The following is a 22,240-nucleotide window of genomic DNA, read 5'->3' as shown; positions in this document are numbered from 1 at the left end:
ACTAATGGAATTCCTTCCAAAACCCCACCCTTCCCTCCATGCCAAAAATTCACAAATTTGAAATTCTAGCCCTATCCTGGATTAACAATTCACTGCTCTGTCACCAAGTCATATTTCGCAACCAGCCTTTAATGTACTTATAGCAAGAACCATCTATAAAATTCTAAGCTGCCAAGACCTGCTCCGATGCTCCCACTCCACTTGTTCCCACTCTCAGTCAAGATTCCAGTGCAGCCTAAAGGCAGACACACAGGAAAGGGGATCGCTGCCAGGAGTCCAGGTATTTTTCTGCTATGGCTGCTGAGGTATCTATCGATTTAAATTGAAAGATTCACAACATGTCAGTAAGTCTGAAGTGGAATCAATAAAGTTATTGTCTCATTTCATTCTTCCCTCATGAATTAAGGAAAAGGAACAACTATTAATCAGAAATCAGTCCACCAGTATACTACTGCAAGACACCACAGATCATATAACTTCTGATGTATATACCGATGATAATAAATTAAGAAATCCTCCAGAGCATAGCACTCACGGTTATAAAAAATACATAGTTTCTCTACTCTAAGAGTGTGCTAGTGTCTGTATGTTCTTAAATAGTTTAAATTTTATTCATGTAGCTAGCTCTTTCTGAGAAATCTTGTCATTAGTAAAATTGATTTCTGAACATGAGGAGAGAAAGCTGTAGACAATTTGAAATTTAAAGACCAATAAAGAGCATTTGTTTTTAGGATTTCTAATTATTTTTTACGTGATAGTATGAAATTCAAAGATGAAAAAATTTAAATAGCAAAGCTATCTGGAAGCAAAGCTCTCAGGAAACAACATGACAAAGGAAGTGTATTTATAGGTCTGCAAACAGGGGGAAAAAAAAAAGTCACCGAAGCAGCTGCATGGTTCTTGCACAGCAGAGGAAAAAAAAAAAAAAAAAGAAAAAAAGGAGGAAAAGGCAGACAGGGAAGAAAGTAAAGTAGTTTAAAACAAAGGCCCCAGTATTTAACTTATTCCTGTCTCAGGTTATTGTAGAAGTGTTTTGGGGGGGGGTTGGGGGTGGTGGGTGTCTTGGGTTTGGTTTTTTTTTTTTACTTTAAAATAGTGCTTTTTATTTTCCCCACCTGATCCAGTTTTCATACGTGCCTTTCCCAGTTTTCATAATTAAACCCATTAAATAAATAATTATATGGCTGTGACGCATGTTGCTATGGCAAGGATTGCGATAGCAAAGATCCAAGCTTTTATGACTTCACTACAAGGTCACATCGAAGCCTGTGAGCAAGAAAAACGCGTGGCGAAAAAGGTTACTTCCATTAACATCAACTGCAAGGAAAGATACTAAGATGAAGTACATGTCTGTGCTCTGGAGAGTGGTCTGAAACGCAAGTGTTTCATTTTTCACTGCAGTCTCTGCAACGAGTCGCAGAAGAAAAGAGAAAAGTGACTACTGACTATCTCATCCTTCTGGTTTTGTCTGAAAGGTACATTAGCAAAACCCTCAAACAGCGCAGGAGGCCCCAGGGCCACGTACATTTATTCGCCCGCTAACCCAGCTGAACGCTCTTTTGCCTTTCAAAGTATCCATAAAAATACTACAAGACTGTGATCTTTGAAGAGCGTGCATTCCTTGCTGGCTACCTTTAAAGTGGCATTCAAGGAAGATAAACACCACAGCCTACCTTCCCATAGGAGCACAGGCATCTCCCGCGCCCGCCATTCCCACCAGCGAAGCGCAAGTCCAACCCGGGTGGGAGAGACGCAACAAGGCGCACAAACAAAATGGCGGTGCCAGCCCAAAGCGGGTGGGTGGGCACCCCCAGGGGTGGTCCGGACAGTCGGCTGTACTCGGTAGCTGTGCGGCCATCTCCTCAGAAGGTGATATCCAGGGTAAGGCAGGGCCCGCAGAGGCCTTAGCTGGGGAGGGAAGGAGGAGCAGGGAGCAGCCTTCAACCCTACACCGGACAGGGTTTAGGGAGAAGATGAAAACCTGCCCTCAGATTACCAAGCAAAATTTCCTCACAAAACACTCAGAAACCCCCCCGCTTCACCGTCACCGAAGGCCACGACTTGTACCACGAGAGAGAAGCTGCCTGTTGGGCAGCAGCTATTCACGGGAGGGTGCCGCTGGCCTGGCGCCAGCCCTTCGGGTGACAAAGGCCGCCGCGCCTCAGAGAGGTGCAAACACCCGTTTCGAATGAAAAGCATAACTAAGGTAAAGCGAGGTGCCTCTCGCTTGTTACTATTTTTACCAGTAAATCTTGCCCTAAAAATATTTGCGTGGGGGAGGAGGAAAAAAGGAAGATTTTAGTGGGGTGTCAGCTAAAAAACTTCTAATCAAAAACATACATGCATTTGAAGGCAAATAAACCGCTTTGATGCTGCTCCACGGTGAAGTCTACGACTTCGCATAGAAGATGAGGCAAACAGACTTCCACATTAAGAGAAGAGGTGGGAGATTCAAAATTAGAGATGTAGAAAGCACACACTTGTATTGAACTTTCAAAACAAGTTATTCCAGTTTAACATTTTTCTTCCTGAACTGACGTAGCATAAATAAGAACCAATGAACTAATGAAATGCAAAGTTTATACTGAAGCATGAAAGTATTATAATTGTGCTGTGCTCTGCTAATTTTAGAAGATGAAGACGAATGACTATACTATAATAAGTCAAATGTAAATACACAAGGCTGTCCAATCACCCACAGTGCATTCAGCCCACATTACTCTTCTCCACATCTTCTCAATTTAAGGCAATAAGAGCAGCAAAAAATTCCTCTACGACCTCCAGTTTGCTAGATAAACAAATCTGTTCTACTCCAGAGGAAAGTTTACCAGTCAACCTCCTTTACTTCAAGGCTGAACTTCTGCCTGTAGCTTTCTCCACCCCAGACACACAGAAACGTCAGACAGTGCAATGAAGAAGCATGAAGTCTAGCATCTTCACAGTGCTCCAAGCCCCTTGTTGGCTCTGCCATCACCTCTGGATCCCAGGGGAAAGCCAGATTTTCAGCACTATGGTACCCACATACTCAGCTAACACCAGTTTAGTCTGAAGACCGCGGTTTCTTACATGACACTCAAAGCAACTGGACTGAAAATTGAAATAATGAAAACAACTAAATACTGGGAAGTTTCAAACAAGGGAACATCTTCCCTTCTAGCCGCTATTTCCAGATAAAAATCACTATGGGTCATGGCCTCTCCTGTTACAAAAGCCAGCGTTTTGCACAAACATTCTTCCACTAACACAGATTAAGAAGGTCAGATAACTACATGGAAAAATTGAGATACAAGCCACAGGGTAAACTATACACGAGTATATGCTTACTATCTCTGCTTTAAATTACCCCGGAAAACTCTGGACAATCTAGCCTAAGCAAACCACGACACGCACAGTAGGAAGGCTATCGAAATAGGAAAAATCAGGAAACCCCAAGATTATGAATCTGCATTTCCTTCCAACCTTTTGGGAGAGTGGGCAGAGCAGAAGGCAAAAAATAATCTGGAAATGTTTTGTTTCAGTGGAGCTGTATCTTTAGTCTTATGAAGAAATTTTATTCTTCTTTTAATTTGCTTTCATGTTAAAATGAAAATTTCTGTTTTTTTACTGTGACAGAAATAATAGTTAAATATTTCTATTTTATCAAAACAGTTTTCTACAAAGGTCATTAAATAAATGGGTTATAATGAAGTATTTCAATTCATCTAGATAGCATTTCTGACATGATTCTCTTGTTGGAAACTTCAGCTTTCTTGTTCGAGAAACGTCAGGTTCTGAGAGACACACAGATGTTACATGCTAATGTTCAAAAGGGACAACAACAAGTAATTCTAAGCATAAAAAACCCCCACTATTACAACAGACCAGATTCTATAGCTGAAGAAGTTCTCATGAACAAAACTAGCAAAAAATATATATATTTACTGCAGAACTTGGTTCAAAACCAGACTTATTTCATGTTATTCTGTTTAACAGAATATCTATCAATTTACAGTAGCTCTGATTAACTGGCATACTTGAAAAATTCTTTATTAGGTTTTGCTTAGTATTAACTCATTAAGCCTAATCCAAGGGGGGTGGGGGGAAGGGGAAGTAACTGGAACAATTTTCCTTAGCATTCAAAGTGTTATGCTGAATGACTGTTACATTCTTTTCACACTAGATCTTCTCAGTGAAACAAGTTGTTCATAGTAGCTATATTATATGAAATACCAAAAATATTCCTATGATGAACTCCAAAAGCTCACCAAGTGACCAAGGCGGCAGGGGTGGGGGGGGTGGTGTTTAACAAAAAAAACAAAAAACAAACCCCAACCTCGCTTGATACAAACTGTCCACCAATACAAACATTTTCAATTAATTTCATAACGTGCCCAAAGGCCATCAATAAGAAAGTCTTCAACTTCCATTTACCTTCCTTAGGAACTCAGGTCCCTGCCCACTCCCCCACCCCCCTTAATTTTTTTTTTTTTAAATACATAAGGATGGTCACAATATTTTTTGAGTATGTCTGATTTCCCACAATCTGCAAAAAAGTGATATCACCATTATGAGGTGTGTCTCAAAAGCATATAGATTTCATATGCCATTAATGTGTCATACCACAGGGGCATATTTCATTAATGCTATGTAAGATATTACAGTACATTCACTTAGCTCTGCAGACTTTAACCACTCTCACCTAACAAGACAGGCAAGTTTGGCTTATACAATACGTAAACAAGCCTTAGAGCAAACATGCAGTAGAACAAGTTGAAACATTGGTTACATTAGTTAAACCTCATTACACCTGAGTAGCCTCTTCATTTCCAGTTATTCCCATTAAGAACACTGCAGGTTAGCAAGATCAGAAAATAACAAGTCATCATCTTCTCCATCCCCCCCGTTCCAGGAATACTTTGCACAGAGAGATGCAGGAGAACAATTGCAAGAGTGCACGAACAGCTCTGGACCACTTCCAGGTTACTTTCACATCTATATGCAGACAGCTCCATCTTTTTCCCCCCAAGCACAGTCATTGCAAAACTCAAACATACAGGCTGATCAGTTTTAACTTGATCAGCAGCAGCCTTTGGTACCCTGAACTAGGTCGGTCCGTGCAAGACCCTGGTGAGGTGGCTCATGCAACTACTTCCTCTTGGAGAGCCACAGGTTTGGATTACATTATGGCATTTGGGATACAGAGATTCCGTCCTGTGCAGAGTAATTAATTCTATTTTGTCACACACCATTTTTAGAGCATTTTTAAAGACCTTTGAAAGCAGAAAGCAGTAGCCCCAGTGGGCGTACCACCACTGTAAAGGTATCTCCCAGCTCCAAATCACTTCAGACTTGCCTGACACAGGTTGGGAGAAGAGTACCTGACTGAGGCTCAGTCCAGGCAAGACAAGGCTGATGCTGTAGGAAGCACTCGAAGACTCCAAAGCTTTTTACCCCGTTCTGATGAGGGAATGCATGTGGTGGATTCTGCTGGCTTCAGGTTTTTGTTGGTGGTTTTTGTTTTTTTAATGTATTTATTTTATTATTAGAATAGTGAGATCATCAAACGAAAGAAAATTTGGCTTTATAGTTAAAATTGCATTCTTTCAGGGATCAGCTTCATATTTGTGTTTGCTTTTATATCTCAATGGAATTTGAATCATGTATGCTATTTGGGGCTTTACTGAAGGATGACCACAAAGAAACTTTACAGCTGATACAGAAGGCAGCAGCTTATCTTGGCAGCGCTCCTAACAGAGCACAGATAATTCCCATGCTCTCCAGCCTGTATTCTGTCAATTGTTTCTATGCACAAATTCAAGCCATTTCAGCCTTAATGGATCTCCATATAGGCAAAGTCCTAGCTACAAAGGAATCTCTCACTCTACCCAGATTAGACTAAAAAAGAGCAATTATGTTTAAAGCTGCTACATGCTTTCCAAACGAAGAGAGAAATGGGACCATTTTTCAGCATGAACTCTCCTCCAAACATCGTCCACAATTCCTTCCCTCAGTAATGTACAATCTCAGAAAGATGGAAGACACAAGAAAAATGGGGAAAATAGTTATTTTGCTTTATAAGGCGTTCGTATCCATTTAGCATGTTTTGGGGGGTAAATTATAATTGTAATTTTTAAATAAGACAAATAATAACATGTCGAAAAATAACATGCCCAGAGTAAAAAGTACATTCGATGCTAACATCCTCCTTGTCCAAAACCAAACCTTACCCTTCTAGACATAAGAGCATTTCACAAAAATATGCAAGTGAATAGAATAACCTACAAATCCTTTGTACATTTAACAGAAGAAATCAGCCTTAATTAAGAACTGAATGGAAAAAAACCCTCAAGTTCTAACAGTTCAGAAAAGAGTTTAATCAGTTCACCCCAAACTTAGCACAGAGTTTAAAAGCCAAGAGATAAATCTGTTAGAGCAGACAGGAAAAATAATGAGATATAAGTCTCTACACAGATACAGTGCAGTTATGAAAGGCTTTAAACACAACCTTCAAGTAGTTCAAATTCCATGAATTTATGAAGAAAATTGTTGCATTTAGAGATATAAAATACAGTTAGCAAGCCTGACAAAAAAAACATGACACCAGCTATAGTTGGTTCTGTCTGGAAAAAGTCTACATGCCCACCCAATGGCAAAAGCGGGCCATGTCATCTACGTGTTCCTGGAATAGGCAACTCTAGTGGTCAAGAGACTTAATCATTAGGTAAATGTGGGTATATTTTAAAGGAATAGAGAATGTGAACTGCAAAGGCAACTTCCAAGAAAACAGAAGATATACTTCATTTGGTAGCAAAACATTAATGATAGCAGTACACAGAAGACAAGTCAGAGAAGATGTAGTACTTCGCAGCAGAAAGACTGAAGCATGTGCCATTGATGTAAAGCTTACATAAAATGAGCATGGTAAGTCATCCATGGACAGGTCAATGGCAATAAAGAGCAAAGATGAAGAGATACAAACTAACACAGAAGCTGCAGATCCCCAAGCGAAAGCGAGACCAAAAGGAAAAGGAGGAAAAAAAAAGAAGAAAAAAAACCAGAAGAAAAAACACTACTACCTTTTAGTAGAGACACGAATCAAGTTGCCACAGTAGCAGGGTATAGTGTAATAAGGCTAAATACAAGAGCTCAAGCAAGGAGTTATTGATTGTTTCTAAAGTGAATAAAGATGAAAGGGGAAAAAAATATAAAGAATGAATGAACTATTGACACAAGAATTAGCTTGGAAAAGGTCACTGGTAGGCCTCTGCAGACATCTGTAAAAGTCACAAGGAAAGACTGAACCAGGCAGAAGCCAAGGCTTCCCAAACATGGAGATGTACCAGTAGATAGTTTTCTGGGAAGGCTCTTGGCTCTGAATTTTGCTCCCGCCTCCCCCTTACATATGACCTTCTGGGCATACTGCAAGGCTTATTTATTTACCCAGGTTTTTGCCTGAAGGATACAGGGATGGCTGTGATGATTTTCCTACTAGGAAGGCAAAGAGGTATCTTTTGTTGGCACATCAGTAATTTCTAAGCTGTTTAAATTGGTTTAATTACTATATATACACCAAGACATCATGGTAAAAGCTGAAAAATATACATTCTGCTTTATTGTATTTAGAATATATACTTATTTGGACATTGAGGTAAGTTTTACCACACTCAGTGGAAGTTCAACATGTTCTTTCAGCTCATTTCATTAAGAGTACTTAATTTTAAATCCAGAACTGTAACAAACTTAGAGGACTCTCTCATTCCGTCTTTTTATGTTAAGAGAATACATGACTAACAGAGCTGGCGTTCAAGCAATATGTCCTTGTTATCACATAGAATAATTACCCGAAACAAAGTTTCTGAATTATGCTATTGAAACCTTAAAGATTGGTTGTGCTCTGCCTAATCTTCACAATATGCCCCTGGGCAAGCCTGTGAAATTATCCTTATAAATCAAAAGCTACAATCCTGCAATCGCATCTGCATCTGGGGACCTTTTTCCACAGATGAATAAGAAGTTGTTTGAACGCTACTGGGGAATAACTGCAGTTTAGAGGAACTACATTTAATGGCCTCAATGAACTTCCCTCCAATCAGTCTCTTTTTACCTATGTAGCCAGTAGTTTAAGGATCTGTTAAAAAAAAAAAAAAATAATCAGTGTGGGACGCTGCACTTCTTCATGAAAAGCCAAGATTAACACATTGAGTCAACAACTTCTATTTTGAAATAGTTTAATTCTCTAAGGAGATGACGGCTTTCCCCAAATGATGCAGACGTGTCTGCTGTTGTCTGGGCCAATTCAGAGGCTTGTTATTCACTACTCGGTTGATTTCAAAATCAGACTACCCCTTCAGAAAGTTGCAGAGACTATGACATCACATTTATGATAATTTATTGCACAATTACAGTGGCTACATCCCTGGATTTTATTTCGTGGGAAAGCATGTTTCTACTACAGTCTTAACCATTTTCTTGGCTTACGCCTGCTTGCAGAGTTACAAGTTTTGGTATAAAGCTTGGCGTGATTTTTTCATAACACTATAAAGGTGTTTTATAGCAACTTAAGGCTGTATAGTTCAATTGCCTAGAGAAATATTTGCACTTTAAGTTGAGACTTACTGGAATTTCACAAGTAACTCATAGAAGCACTGCTCAACCCTTTGCTAAAAATCGTACAACCCTCTGCTGACTTTAATACTACTTATGTCTTCTTAAAGAAACAAAAAGCCCAACATCCTTTGAGGAGGCAAGATTGTCATTGCCTTAGATGAATGACAATAATGCAACCACTGAAATTCAATGCAAGAGTACAATTTAATAACCTCAAGTTCAAATGAAAATATTTGCACACCAATATGGCATTTATTGACTAGAACTGATAAAATAGTACTGTGGAACATTACAAGACAACTTAAAGTAATGCAAATGATTGAAAAAGTGGGTTTCATTACACTTTGGCCAGTGTTATCTTCATTCCAACCAGAAATACTTTCTATTACAAGCTTAAATTAAAAGGCAATAGTAGACAGGTCCTGTAATACTATAATTACAGGACCCAACCCTTACATTTTTGCTTCTGATTCAGCAAAACTTTCACCATACAGTGTACAAAGGACACAAAAGTATATTCTACGTTATTTAACATGGCACTTATTTGCATTAGTTTCAAGAATGACAAAATGTATGCAACTAACAGATAAAATAAAAATATCTTCATATAGTTGTTTCCACATTCAGTTCCCACATGGTATAGTGCTATTAAGAAAAAGGTCACCATCATTTTATACTAGAATATATTAGAAACAGGATACTGTCTTCTATCACACTTCTTTCTTCCCAATTCCCTAGCATTGTTCACTACCCAAATTGCACTGCCAATAAAATTACTTTCATACTCCAAATAAAGAAAAAATCTCGTTTCAACCCCAACCATAGGAATCAGAAACTCCTCCCACTGTGGTGGAAAGAAATGTAAATTCTTTCATTACACATAGGCAAATACCATAAGTAGGCAATTACAACAGAAAGGGTATCCAACCCATTCACAAATTCTAAGACGAGCTACCAGGTCCAAAAATCTCTCAAACTTATCTTTCTGAGGAACTCCATCCTTTCCTTTAATGACCAGATAATAACAAATGGCACAAGGGAAAACGCCATGCCCCTGTGCATACGCAACCTCAGCCAGGAGAAACTGGAACACGAGGCATTCCTATGGCACGTAACAGCAGAGTTCTTTTGCTTCAACTGTCTTTTCTGAAACTGGTATTAAGCTAGGCTAGAGTAATATTCTGTTGCTTTGTTTTATTGGCACAACCTACCAAATTTTTAATTTTTTTTTTTTTTTTAAATCATCTGCATGGAGAATATAGCACACGGTCAAAAATCAAGGTAAATTGTAACTGTTGAAAAGAAGGTGCACTCACTCGCTCTCTTTTACAAGAGAGCACAATTAAGAAGTCAGTTTAACATTCAGGGTGTTCTTACCTTATCTAGTTGTCCTAAATATATTTGACTTATTCTCACCTTCTTCCCGTCTTAGTAGGAAGAAACAGAGAGGGAAGCGAGGATGCCAGATGGATGGGAAAGTACAAATACAAAGTTGCCAAAACAAGGACTGGATCTTTCCTCTGCGGTCTCCATTTACCAAGTCCATTTAACAGTTCCACATGTAGTTGTGGTATAGGAGCTGTAGCATTCGGCACACTGTGAGGCTTGTCTATCATGATTCAAGATGAATTTTCCCCATAAAGGACAGAAACCGGCAAAGAGAAAATGCGAGTGCATTGGGAGAGGTGGAGAGTCCCCATGGATGTTAGCTGTGTCTTCTATGCATTATTCTGAAGACAGTTGATTAAAAAATAAAATGAAGGATAAATTAAAAAATTAAATAAAAAATAAAGATTAAAAAACAAAATAAAAGTAGTAATAGGAAAAGTGAGGATGACACACTCATATTTTGCAGCTTTTACAAATATGGCCTAAGAGGTCCAGCAGGCTGATGGAGGCAAACCACGTGTCCCAAAGTATTTTGTGTTATCTTCTTGCTTTGCACTGAAAGAATCCAAAAAATGAGCAAAGCCCTAATGTTAGACCAGACAGTGTTTATCACAAGTGACTGGTTAAATGGCAGACACCATGTATCTCAGCACTGTACACAGATGCAAGGTACGAGAGAGAGGAGAGAAGAGGCAACACCACCAGCAGGAATACTTGAGGCAACCTAGTTGCTACTGTTATTAACTTCAGAAGCTCATAACCCACTGTTTATGTTCTGTTTTTATCATCCGCTACCATCCACCTGCTTGTCCTGATCAGCCAAGCAGCCACATCAGTTTAGAAGATTGGAAAGACAAGGAAATCAGTTGGCCACAGAAGCGTGCAGTAAGCAGCTTATCCAACCTGTATGCAAGTGAATTAGCTTCCCAAGCGCATTGCCAGAGGGACATCCCCCCCCCACCTTCATAAATACAATTTCAACATTTGGAAAGGTGCCAGGAGTAAAATGTTTGTTTACTGCAGGCAGGAAGAGCTACCTGTGATTCAGACATTAGGAAGTGACAGGAAGGACTAAATTATGCAATTTAAAAGTAGGAAAATAAACACAAAATAGTTGCAATGAGAGGAAGGAGGAGGAGGAAAGGACATGAGACACAGAAGTTTTGGATCTTCTCTCTCACTTGTGCAGGGCTGAAGCGATCATTGCAGCAGGAGGCCCCTGTAGGATTTTTTCACCTTTTAACCCTCATCCTAGAGCCCCTAGCCAGGGACTTTCCTCCTTAGCACTGAGTAAGAAACATCTGTCCAGCTCAGTCTCCCAGTTGGAAAGGACAGATCACAGTCTTCCTTATTCACTATTTTGTTTAAGCAGGCAGGGATTTCAGAGAGGAGCAGTCCATCTGCCCTCCCTTTAAACAACAGCTACCAGAAGCAAAGGATCGAAAGGCAGACAGAAAGAAGGTTCATTTTCCAGCCAGCTATGGCAGGTAGGAACATACTTCAGCTCTGTCAGATGCTGGTTGCAGAGATTGATAGAAAACCTCTTCCCGTAAGCAGAAAGCAGGAGAAGCACCCCGATGGGAATAGCGCTGCCTTCCCAGCAGTTGTTGGAAGCAATCGAGCATCTCAGCAGTGTTTGCACCTCCCCTCCACAGTTTGTTAGACTGACTCTCAGCACTACCTATCTAGCAAAAGTTTTAAGTTTGTTAAATTGCAGTAACAGTCTGCATAATTAACGTGCCCATTCCAAGGCTGAAACAGCAAACAAGAAGACTGGAGTCACAGTCAGTTATGGCTGCACTGTAAGAACGCCACCGAAGAACACTATCAAATTTATGTAATAATGATGGTGCCTCCCTTATATAATCAGTAAAGATCTTCCTGCCACTCTCTTTATAAATCAGACAATAAATTCCTGCCCTCTATTCCCTCTCTCTTTTTTTTTTTTTTTTTTCTTTTTCCTGGAGCTGCAGAGATTCACAGATAAACAGAGCCACCAGGTCAAGGAAAAATGCAAAGGAGTGTGAATTAACTTAGCACTGAAGTACACACCATAGCAGAAAACTCTGTAGTTACTTGTCCTGGGACAAAATTACCCTGGGATGAAACCAGGGTGAAGTTTCCCAATTTACATTAATGAGTCATTTGAATTCTAGTCTTCACTTTACATCTTCCCCCTGACCCTTTTCTCCCTTCCCCTCCCCAGAACTCCAGAAAGTAAAAAACAGGTTTTATCTTAGTAATGACTGACTCCTGAGTGCATGTGTGTTATGTCTGCTGACAAACCTTCAGTAGTGAAGAGTAACTTGAGTTATTTTCACAGTGCTGTCAAGCTTATGCAATTTAACTTCATTTGTGCACACAGACAACTGTATTGGATAGGTCATAACTAAGAGCATGACATGACCTCAGCTTTGAGCTTTAAGGGCGTTATTTCACACTGAGTAACAAGTCATTAGACTGAAATTTATCCACACAGCATGATGCAAATAATTTCAGCAATAATTGTGTAGAAACAGTAAATGGGAATGCATTAGAACATGCAAGATTCAGGAAGATACACTTATTGTTATACCTTATACCTACTCTTGCACTTCTTAAAGTTATCTCCCTTAGCAACAGGAAAGTATTTTGTAAACAAAAAGTTTATCTAATGCCACCATGAGAACATCACCCAGTATAACATGTAATTGAAAGAAAGAAACATTCCTTTAATGAAAAGCACCACAAGAGATCACAGAATTATGTAACGAGTGATATATTCAAAAGGGGTTTTGTCAGTTCGTGGCTTAAAGCTCAAATAAAGAGTTCATATAGATAACTCAGATAACTTTATGAAGTTCATATAGATCACTACTTTCTAGGAAAGTAGAATTGCCAGACGGGATCATGCCCGTAGCCTACCTCTGACACTTCCAGCATGTCAGCAGAACTAAGAAGAGACTGGATCGCATAGATGAACCAAAGGAACTGGTTACAACACAACATTTTAGAAGTCTCCTCTTATCACACCACAGACCTCCAAGCACTCACACTTACAGCTGGGGGATTCTCTCCAAGCCCCCTAGAATATTCTGCATTCCCGACATGGACACCACGCGGCAGAGCACTCCACTGGCCTCATCTGTCCTGGGAAATGCCAGCCTCTTCTGTTTCAAACTGCACTCCATACCCTACCCCCCTGCCTTTTTTTTTTTTTTTTTTTTTTACTTAAACTATACAAGGACAAATTGTCAATTCACCTCAAGTCCATGCATTACCTTGACATCCTCTCTCTTAGTTGTTTCTTGATAAAAAGAACACAATACCAATCCTTACAATAACCACTAGGAGCATCAGATAAATTATCCCCACCATCTCTTTCCTAATATGCTCCTTACTTTTCAGCGTTTGCTGGGAAGGGGCAGACTTGCTGTCGGTATTTTACTGTATTTTTAAGGATCACAAATATTTCTATTCTTTTTTTAAAAATCATAAACGTTTGCTAGATTCTGTATATGGACTTTGGAGTTCATCAGGATCAACGATTGCTCACATGCTCTACACAGATTGGCTTCAAAAAGCAGTCCTTCCAAAGTACCAATCCTCCCCTGCACCACCCCAAAACCAGGCGCAGCTTCTCTACTACATCTGATCCTGCTTAAGAATCTATATGGAAACACAAACATCAGAAAACTGTAAAAGAAACATGCATTAAGCGTGAATGGGAACATTTGTCTAGCACATTACGTGACACTGTGCAGTTATTCTTCATACAAAGGGAAAATGACAAACTGACACATTTTCAGAATTGCTTCCTTTTTATAAACAGGTATCATTCCACTTTGAAACTTAAAATCCATTTTTCATCTGCTATCGTGTCTGTATTTACCCTTTTAATAACTCTCCCAAATGGACTGTAATTCTTGTGTGCTGATTGCATCAAAGGTCTATTTGAAGGCAGGGGTATTAACTGTGTTTGGATAGCTTCCTGTATTCTTATTCCGTACCCCAAATCTAATCCTGTGAACTCCTACTGTCAGCAATAAACACCTACAGAAGGTTTATTTTGTTTTTAAATCCCAAGCCCCAGACAACATAGAAAAATAAACCAAAGTCTCTCTATTTTTCTGTTGTTTTTCTTTTTTTTCCTTTTCTTTTGAGGCAGAAACACTGAAGAGCCTGGCAGTAGCTGTAACCCCAGAGAGAGGAACATGCTGGCCTGCACCACTGAAACCCATCGCATTCCTCCTGGGGTGGAGACGGGCTTACCCCGGAGGAAGGCAGGCAGCAAATCTGCCATCACCCTGCCCCAAGGCTGGCTGTGCTGGAAAGTGGGTGGGGAAGCAGATTTAGTTTGTGACAGCCACTATCTCCACTGCCACAGAAGGGTTTATCTGGCTTTGTTTTCACTTCTAAACCAGCAGGACAACCCACACGTGACCAGCTAGCTGGCTGGAAAACTCTCGTGTGGGAATCGGGCAAAGAGAGAAGGTTGCTTTTCTCCTGCTAGGCAAGGTCATCCCAATACCCTGCCGCCATCCCCAGCCACCAGGTACAGCCACAGGTCTTACCTACCTGCATGCAGCCCCACATCAGGATTCCTGAGCTGAGCCAGCCAGCGTGTGGCAGAAGACAAAAATTACCTCCTTTTTAAAAGCAGAGAAGGCAAAGCTTTCTTCTGGCTTCCTAGAAATTCTCAGAGAAAAGAACAAGCACAGCTCCTGAAAAAGCATCATTTTTTTAAATCGCTCCGCCAGTAAATTACTGTAAGAAATAAGGACAAGCAAAACTTTTTCATTTCATTCAGTTCTTTATGCAGGGCCTCAACTCAGCTGTCCAGAAGTGACAAGCTGGTATACTAACTTGGCACAGTCTCCTAGCAGGAGTATCACCTCTTTTAGATGGTATGTTTTTACACAGAACTATTTGTATTATTATGTATAATAATACAAAAGCCATATGGACATAACTGCCTGACTTTTTTTAATTACATGTTGTTATACCACCAGTTCCAAGAGACACTAATATCATGCTGTCATTTACCCCAAAAAACCGGCATTTTCCTAAAAAAAAAAAAAAAAAAGGAAGAAAAATGTGTCACCATAACCTCAGGGAGTTTAATCCTAAAATTGTAATTTTGGTGCATAAAATGCAATGAAAAACATTCCTTCTCCCCAATTAAAAAAAAAAAAGATGGTTAGAGATTTCAACAGTTAATTCATTCTCTTCCATCTGACAGAATGTTACCTTATAAACATTTCCCTACTGGATACTGCTAAGGAGACAGTCAGATACTACGTAACATAAGATTAATTCTTACAACTAAAAGCCTTGTGGCATGTTCCAAAGAGCCTCAAATGTTAATCATGAGAAACAAGACTTTTGTCAACAGCTGGAAGCAAGACCAAACACAAACACAAAAAACTGACTATGTAACCTTTTATTGGAAGACAGGTTGTTTTTTTTTTTTTAAAAAATAAAAAGCTCAAAAATACAACTAGCATATTGCACCGAGCAATATTTACAAAGCTAACACTATTTGTACAACTATGAACACTTTTCCTAAAGTAAACAAGCCAGAGAATTAATAAAAGAGGAACCGCAACAGCCTAATCAAGAATTGATAAAGGGGGAATTGAGAATAAACAAAACTTTATTTTCAGTCTGGAGATGGCAGAATTCCCCCTCACTCATCCCCACCCCCCCAAAAAAAGAAAGAAAAATGTAGTACTGCCTTAGAAATACTTGTTTGTACATATGAGGAGCTGAATTCACACTAGAGTCCCTAAAACAGCAGCAAATTACATTGGACTAATAATATTCACCTGTACACAACACACACCTGCCTTGACAAGATTATCCCTTTCTGTCTGATCTTTCTGCCTGCCTTGCTCAAGTAATTTGCATGACATAAGGTCTGTCCCTCCTAGTGAAATACTGCAATTAAATTGCAACAGTTGAAATTGCTTCTATTGGCAATAAAATGATTAGTCATTGAAGCATGTAAAATTTTAAGGTCATTCTGAAAAAGTCTCAAGAAGCCTGTCACTGCAACACTACAAAAGCAGTTGGGATGAAAAAAATAAGGAGGCATATCTTTGCTTTACATTTATTCGCTCTACATTGAAACAAAACTTGCATCTCATCAGTTTTACTCCCCTTCTTAAGAAAATATTTCACCCTATATAGTTTGGTGACATCTACTTTTTGACTAGAAAAAAGCAACAGCAAGACTAAAGTATGAGATACCCAAGCCAGAGCAATCCACAAGACCCAAAATTATTCTCTCCCTTAAAATTACTACATTTTTAATCACTGATGTTCCTTTCACTTTTGCCAAGACTTTTGTCAAAGCCATGAGCTGAATTTAATGGGAAATAAATGTGTTCTAAATGTCCCTAAGAGATTACACTTGATTCTAATCATGTGATTCAAAAGTCATGTCAAAAAGAAAAAAAGAAATCCATGCCTCAGAAGTGTCCAAAGCATCATTCCAAGATTTTTAAAATTTAAAGAGAGAGAAAAGGATGCTGGAAACAGTTTTATGTCTCTCACTTTCCTCTTTTTGAATAAGGGACTGTTGAATACCAGAAAAGATGAATGAAAATGCAAGGATTATCTCTCATCTGAAAGAGTGACCTGGTCAACCAAAGGCCTCCAGAATTGATGCTCATTTTGACAGTCAAAGCCTATACTTTTTTTTTTTTTTAGCTAAACTATCCAATAAAAACATTCTTTTCCCAATATATCCAATTCATATTTCACACAGCTGCTTTCAGCTTACAAGTGACTTAAGAGGCATCCAAAACAAAGTCATCTGTGTGTAATTGGAAGTTAACTTCATGGTACTTCATTATTTCCTCTGGCTGGTACGTATGTTGCTTATACTGAATGTTCAATGCTGCAAGGCTTTGTGCATACATGGAAAAGCAGCCACTATGCAGCATCAAGAAAGTGGGAGGCATTCATTCATTTTTCTCCCTGTTAGTTCTTCACTGAATTGTAATCCCCTGCAATTAGCTACACCAAATCTTATTAACACACCTACCAAAAGACAGAAGCATAGTAAAAGGGTATCCGTAAGCTGCTATACATCCAACTGAGAACATCACAAAAAGTCAGAATTTGACTACTTCCCTCATCTCTCAGCTATTATGGTCCCAAATTAAGGGTTACTATTTAACAGCTGTTAAAAAAAGTTCGCATCAACAAACACCTTTTGAATATCTGGCTTATTTCATATGTCCAGTAGTTCACCTGCACTTCAAGAGGAACGGGGCAATTTCTGTTACTTGAGTCTCCGACTTTCCTATCTACACCAAGAAAAAAGTGTTCCAAGCAGTTCAGGTACTTTCTGACCATCCAAGCTCAGAAACACTTAAATTAACTGTGTACATCAGTGTGGTATACTACATGAAAATTAGAATAACTGGCACAAGATATGTGTCTTACTGAGTACATGTATATTAGACTTCTTAATCTGGTTTACATACTGTCACCTGCTCTTACCCTCTGAAGCCATCCACTGGTAGTCAATTCAGAGCATACACCATAGGTCAAGCACTAACAGTGCTGTAGCGCTGGCAGCAAAGTCAACACCAGCTGCTAATGTCCTGTCAAAGATGATAAATACTCGTACCACGAGTTCCGTGCTCCTCAAGCAAGACTTACACCCAAACAGCAAGCTTAAGAGGTAGGTATACACCCAAAGTCATACCCAAGATTGTTTCAGCATCTTCAGTCGGCACACAAAACCATGCAACTTCCTTCTATAATCAACAAAAACATTATGTTTAGTCACGCTTTTGAATTCATGGTTTAGGGTTTACTAACCCATGTTTAAAAATATCAAAAGTCAAAATACTGGTTCCTAAACAGTGCATAGCAGAAGGGAAGGGAGAGACTTCCTTCCAGAAGGAAAGGTTTCTGCGCGAACACCAATTCCTGCAAGGTCTTCAGCAACTCCTGAAGGAGCACAAGCACAATCAAGTTCAGAATATTTAGATGTCACATAATGTTACTTGATTACACTCATCTGTCTTGAGTTAACTTGACCCAGCTCTACAGGGACAGCACTGAATGATGTCAAACAAGCTCATCTTGTTTGGGTTTTTTTTCTGTAAACCAACTGGCTTCTCAAATTTGCTCACTATGCTGATGCAAGATCACAAAAAAAGCTTTAACACAAAGAGGTGTCTTCCAGAAAAAGGGCTTTTGTCAGGCACTGCAGCTTTTACCAGATTACAACTATTCTGCTGAATAAAACATTTCTTAACACCATTACATATCTTAGCACATTTAAGTATTACTCAAGACAGAAACAGCACCTACGTGATTAGTGCCAAAGAGCAACTGCCAAACAAAGCCACAGTAAAATATTCCACTTCTATTACTTTTGTACTTACACCATCTGAGCCTATAGTTCAAACATCGAATAACTAGTTTAATAGCCTGGCACTTTTTTAGTCACTGTCTGCAACTGAGAACATTAGAATAAGTAAGAGGATGCTATATGTAGCCTTGTCTGAATTATATCAGGGCCCCTTATGTCCTGGGAAGATCGAGCCCATTTCTCATTTTTCAACTCTCTGTTTTTAAATAATTAAATGCACAATCAACAGGAATAGTCAAATAACCCAGGATTTTTAGTAATAATTACATCAAAATGAAGGTTTCCCAATTTACTTTCAAAATCATCTTATGAACTCTCCTAAGTACAGGGAAGCCCATCAGATACAGAAAAATCTGAACCAACTTACCCAAAAAAAGTGTTTTCTCCTTTCGCAATATAGCTTATGAGAGATGCTTTTGGTGAAGTTTTACCTTTTATCAAATAAAATTTACTCTACTCTAAGTGGGACAAGTTAGAATACTGACTCAGTAGAACCAGTTCCATAAACCAACCGTCAGTGCTATAATCCCGATTTAAAGCACATCCAGTTGTCATACTGAGCCCTAGCCACCCTGCAGACGAAAGCATAGCTGTTCTAGGAGAGAATTTAGAAGAGTTATTCTCATTCCCTCAAGCTTTTCTCCCTTGCTTTACCAAGGACAGCTGTGTTTAAATATCTGGTGGTTTCTTAGCATAATGGCAGTAAAAAATCCTCTATGCTGCTACCACAAAGAATCAGCTATTTTAACTGGCACGTGCACAGCAGAACTGCAACGTAGCAGAAAACCACGAAGCCAAGGTTTACTATTGCTTTTTAAAAGGACAGATGGGGAGAAAGGGGCTTTTCAATTACATCTTTAAAAATAAGGGGACCAGAGCAGAAAAAGTACAGTAGGTTAAGGTGAGGGCATAAATGTTTGCAAAGTTGAAGGCAACAGAACAAGTGAGGAAAAAACAATACAGAGGGTAGCAGAAGCTGTGAAATTTAGCAGTCTTGCATCCCTATGCACAAACAAGTTCTTTCACGTACTCGTGCAACCACAGCCTAGGCTGTGGAGACCCGTGCAGGATTTAGCCCCAGCTTCCTTCCCCTTCTCCTCTACTAAATTCACATCCTCATCTTGGACCCGCAGCTGACACCAAAAGTTGCTTCTATTTTCCCCAGAGATCTGCTGCTGGAAACAACCAGTTTATTCCAGCAAACAAACTGTTCTGAATACCAGCTCCAGGGAACCAACAACAGGTGCCAACAGTTATCAGAAAGTTACTTCCATACCAAAAATGCATGAACAAGACATGAAAATAGGACTCCTTTTAAAGGGGGAAAAAGACATTCATGGCATTAAGCCATATATTCAAGGAAATCCGATTTTTCCACCTGCAGGACAGGGTTGGTTGGGTTTTTTTTCTTTTTTTAGCCTCAAAATGATTGTAAGCCAGCTTTAATACCATGTCCAACTGTTTCAAACTAAAAATTGAAGACCCTGTGAAACATATGTCTATGTACTAGCTTCAAAGTGCTCCTTTTCACCCTTCCTAAGAACCGAAACCATATTTAACTGCAATTTCAGACTTTTTATCTCCCTTCCCAGATGGTAACCTGGGTTTGCCCCAACACTTGCATGCAAAAACTAATAGAGCGTGAAGTTACAATTTTCCATATATACATATATGTGAAAAGTATGCGTTGCAGAAAGGCAGTTTCCTATAGAAATCACTTTCCCATCTTTTCATCTGGTGCAGCCTCTTGAAATATCACCAGTATAAAATACGGCTTTAAAAAACACAGCTCTTCTGTGCCTTCGCCTAAGCATAGAATTACAGAGAGCACAAGCCAACACTTCAATCAGTACACTCAGTTAAAGTTCATCATCTTAAGTACGTCGACTTTTTGTTTGCTTGAAGATGGCGATCGTGATGTCAAGGTCACTTTTAGGTCTTTGAAGTGAGTGTGAACCTTTAGCCTACAACTGATCAGGCACTACAGACAAGCAGGAGGAATTTTACTTTAAGCCCCCCTTTAAAGGGTACCTTTCTTTTATACAAGCAGAAAACAGTCTAAAACAACGTGCAAGATTTAAACTTACGACCTTACGGCCTACAGTGCATGCAGATGCCAAACCGACTCATGCTCATAGAAACTTGCTGTACTATCACTCCGATACTCTGCCTCCTCAAAAAGCAGATGCCCCTTTCAAGTCAAAAATTAGGGAATTACTTCTTTAGGACAGGGAACCACTTGACCAACGCTGCAGTCAGGGTTTTCCTCTCAAAGGTTCTGATGTTATTCCAGTATGGAAGTGGAGCTATAAATACACTGAAAGGGCAGCTACGTGGAAAAAAGCTAGCATATTTAGGGACTGATTTATGGTATCGATTTAGGAGGGCAAACTCTTGCTTACAACTCTTGTCCATTAACAGACAGCGTAACTGTACACGATTTAGAGTTTGAGCGGGAAATTTATTCAAACTTTGAAAACATTGATACCACTCTTAATTCTTACACTTTGGTAAAGCGGCATCCTGTGAATATACACATAGAGGATCGGCCAAAAATACAGCCCGTGTCCAATTTGGCAGGGAAGCACAGCTCTGCCATGACCCATCAGGACGTTCTCTTTGCAAGCCTGATCCCGCGTCCTTCAGACAAACAGAATTTTTGCCACTGGGAACCAGAGAATGGGCTAAACCAAAGATAATTTTCTTAATTTAAGAAGAGTGTCATTTCACCGATTTCCTGGCATTTAAAAAAATCATCCATAACACCAACAGCTTGAGAAGTGGTTGTTAATCGCTAACAGATGAAAATAACGTGGTCACATTAAGACCCACATTCACAGATTCTCAAACCAATCTGAAGGTTTAGCTGCTTCAAAAAAAAAAACAAACAACCGAACAAAACCACCCCACTGGTAACTGCAAAGGCCATTTCTACTTAAATACCACCTAACTGGCTAAAGGACGATTAAAAAAAAAAAAGGCCCAACATTTTGTACCAATTACACAGATGCCGTGAAGCGACCCGGGTGCCAATGGGAAAGGGCTCGGCCGAGATGACTCCTGGCATCACCCATTCCTCCTACGTGACTTGACAGCGTCTCGGCCAGCACCGAGGAGCCCCAGCGCCCAGCAGAGCAGCACGGCTGCTGCCCTGTCACGAAATCTGCCCTCTCAGCAAACGCGCTCCATTTTCCTGCGAACTCGGGTGTCAGCTCCCGCTACAGCCCCTGCTAACGTTATTTACTTCTGAGCAACAGCGGGATGAACTTTTAAGTAAGGAAAAGGCACTTTTCTTGCAACTCCCTCCTCCACACACACACACACACTCCCCCCCCGCTTCTCCCCGATGCGGAGGGCTCCAAATCCCAAGGGCAAACCCCCCCCCCGGCCCCTGCGGGGAGGGCTCCCGGGGCATCCCCGGCTCCCCGCCGTCTCCGGGCCAACAGCTCCGGCTGCAATCCCGCCAGGAGCGACTTTCGGCCGGCCGCGCCGAGCCGAGTTACGGGGCACCCGCCGCCCTCCCCTTCCATCAGGCACCAGCACGGCAAGTGTTTACGTTTAAAAATACATATATACCGAGCCCGGATCCAAAGGGAAGACGAAAAAACTCCGCCCCCCTTCCCTCTCCCGACTCCCTCGGAAAGGCGATAAAAGCGGGGCAGAAACATCTGACCGCTCGGTGCCCCCCCCTCCTTTTTTTTGGGGGGGGGGGGGAGGGGAACTGACAAAAAGAAAAGAAAAGAGGAAAAAAAATTTAAAAAAAAAAAAAATTAAAAAGTGGGTCGGGAAGCCCCGCGGGACGTACCGGGCAGCAGTCCCGGCCGAAACGGGGAGGCGGCCGGGAGGGCGGCTCGTCCGCGCCGCCGGGCCCGGCCGGGAGGGACCGCGCGG

The 22,240-nt window shown here is 40.3% G+C and overlaps 1 protein-coding gene across 1 annotated transcript in view; it reads right to left on the bottom strand.

The window, feature by feature from the left end:
* Positions 1 to 22,240, bottom strand: part of GAB1 (GRB2-associated binding protein 1) — a 101,556-nt gene that overhangs the window by 79,140 nt on the left and 176 nt on the right. The window lies entirely within an intron of this gene.

This window comes from Haliaeetus leucocephalus, unplaced genomic scaffold (genome assembly GCF_000737465.1).
Source record: "Haliaeetus leucocephalus isolate CR32 unplaced genomic scaffold, Haliaeetus_leucocephalus-4.0 Scaffold220, whole genome shotgun sequence".
Taxonomy (NCBI): domain Eukaryota; kingdom Metazoa; phylum Chordata; class Aves; order Accipitriformes; family Accipitridae; genus Haliaeetus; species Haliaeetus leucocephalus.
This window is presented reverse-complemented; position numbering and strand designations above follow the sequence as displayed.